This window comes from Emys orbicularis, chromosome 15 (genome assembly GCF_028017835.1).
Source record: "Emys orbicularis isolate rEmyOrb1 chromosome 15, rEmyOrb1.hap1, whole genome shotgun sequence".
NCBI lineage: Eukaryota > Metazoa > Chordata > Testudines > Emydidae > Emys > Emys orbicularis.
The window spans coordinates 13,756,257-13,758,756 of NC_088697.1; the positions used below are offsets into that span (position 1 = coordinate 13,756,257).

A 2,500-nucleotide genomic window follows, 5' to 3' on the forward strand; every position below is an offset into this window, starting at 1 on the left:
GCGCTACCGGGGCGGGCCGGGCCCCCCCTGCTCGAAAAGGAAAAGAAGGATCGGGCCCACGAGAGACAGGGACCCGGCCGCCAGGCAGGCCGACCTGGGTTCACCGTCCCCGGCCGCAGCGAGGGACTGCCTCCCGGCTGACTGGATCGGGCCCCTGGAAGTCTGGAAAAAGTTTAACCCGACGCCTCCGAGGAGGGGGCGCCCAGGGAAGGAGGGAGAACCGGGTTGACCTGGCAAAGCGGCCACCAGGTATACCAGTTAAAACCTATGGGTTGACCCGGTGGCCGGAAAGCATACCGGCCAGCCAGGTGAACCCCGTTCGATTCCACGGGTTGACCTGGTGCCCGGGAGGGGACTCGGACGGTTCCCCCCGGGGTACGCCTTCCTCGGCCCGAAGGAACAGGGTGCGAACCAGGCGCGGGGGCGGGGCGGGGAACCGCTGGAACCGCTGGGGGACGGGGGACGGGGAGGGGGGGAATGGATCGGGCCTGCCGGGACCCGGCCGCCAGGCAAGCCGCCCCGGGCTCACCCTCCCTGGCCGCAGCGAGGGACTGCCCCCCCCCCCACCCCCGGCTGACAGGATCGGGCCCGCTGGAAGTCCGGGAAAATATTTTTCCCGACGCCGGAGGGAGGGGGGGGGGGAGGGGAAGGGGCTCTGACGGGCCAGCCCGGGCCCCGGAGCTTGAAAAGGAAAAAAAAGGATCGGGCCCGCGAGAGACGGGGGCCCTGCCGCACGGGGCAGTCCGACCGGGGCTCGCCGTGCGGCAGGCCCGGGCGCCGGCAGGGGAAAGCGGGCGAGGAGGCGCGGAGCCGGGTGCCTACGGCCATACCGGACCGAACGCCCCCGATCCCGTCCGATCTCGGAAGGTAAACCGTCCCGGGCCTGGCTAGTACTTGGATGGGTGACCGCCTGGGAATCCCAGGTGCCGTAGGCAGCTTTTCCCGGTCCGAGCCAGCTCTCTCTCCTTTTTCTGGGGAGGAAGGAGAAGGGGGGGGGGGGGCGGGCCAGAAAGCCCCTCGTCGCTCCTGCCGAGTCGGAGGTCGCGGCCGCAGGTCACGGGTCGGGGCGCCTGGGGTCCGGCTCCCCCCAACACCCACCCGGCTTCCTCCGCGGAGGACCCCCGGCCACCGAAGCCGCTGGGGGAGACCCCGGGCATGGGGCGGACTGGCCCGGCCCCTCCCGGCCCCCCTGCGCCCGGCCGCCGGCCCGCGGGACCGCCCCGAATCCCCCCGCGGCCACCCAGGCGAGGCCTGGCCTGGAGGGCCCCACGGCGGGTGTCAGGCTCCCCGCCGCTTGCCCCACCGGGGACCCACGGCCACCGAAGCCGCTGGGGGGAGACCCCGGGCATGGGGCGGACTGGCGCGGCCCCTCCCGGCCCCCCTGCGCCCGGCCGCCGGCCCGCGGGACCGCCCCGAATCCCCCCGCGGCCACCCAGGCGAGGCCTGGCCTGGAGGGCCCCACGGCGGGTGTCAGGCTCCCCGCCGCTTGCCCCACCGGGGACCCACGGCCACCGAAGCCGCTGGGGGAGACCCCGGGCATGGGGCGGACTGGCCCGGCCCCTCCCGGCCCCCCTGCGCCCGGCCGCCGGCCCGCGGGACCGCCCCGAATCCCCCCCCGGCCACCCAGGCGAGGCCTGGCCTGGAGGGCCCCACGGCGGGTGTCAGGCTCCCCGCCGCTTGCCCCACCGGGGACCCACGGCCACCGAAGCCGCTGGGGGAGACCCCGGGCATGCGGCGGACTGGCCCGGACCCTCCCGGCCCCGCTGCGCCCGGCCGCCGGCCCGCGGGCCCGACCCGAATCCCCCCGCGGCCACCCAGGCGAGGCCTGGCCTGGAGGGCCCCACGGCGGGTCTGCAGCTCCCCCCGGGCTTCCTCCCCCGAGGACCCACGCCCCCCCTGAGCCGCAGGGGGAGACCCCGGGCCCGGGGCGGACTCGCTCGGGCCCCCCCCCTGCGCCCGGCCGCCGGCCCGCGGGACCGCCCCCGAATCCCCCCGCGGCCAGGCAGGAGAGGCCTGGCCTGGATGCCACGGAGGACCCGCGGCCCCCAAAGCCGCAGGAGGCGCCCCCGGCCCCGGGGCCGGTAAGCCCCGTGTCGCTCCCCCCCCCCTCACCCCCCCACCCCCCCCGCGCCTCGCTGCCGGGCACCGGGCACCGCCCCAGAGTCAGCCGCAGCCGGCCGGCCTGAGAGCTGCCCTCCTGTGTGAGACTACGTTGATACTAACCGGCCATCAGGCAGGTCAACCCCATTGCTAGACCTGGGTGGACCTGGTGGCCGAGCGGGGACTTAGGAAATTTTCCAGCCTTTTCCCGGGGCGTGACCTGTTGTCCCGGTGGGGACTTTGAAAATTTTACAGCCGCTTCCCGGGGCTTGACCGGTTGTCCTGAAGGCCCCCCACCCCCACCCCCACCCCCGGGCTCCTGCTCCCCTCTCCCCAGCCTCGGTGCTCCGCTCCCAGCCTCGGAGGCTGCCTCTCTGCGGCGGCTGCATCGCGTCCGAGG

The 2,500-nt window shown here is 75.6% G+C and overlaps 1 non-coding gene across 1 annotated transcript; it reads left to right on the forward strand.

Annotated features, from left to right (window-relative positions):
- Positions 1–816: 816 nt before the first annotated feature.
- On the forward strand, positions 817–935 carry LOC135889698 (5S ribosomal RNA). Its single transcript, XR_010562031.1, has one exon. It is a non-coding gene; the product is annotated as a 5S ribosomal RNA (ribosomal RNA).
- Positions 936–2,500: the final 1,565 nt, after the last annotated feature.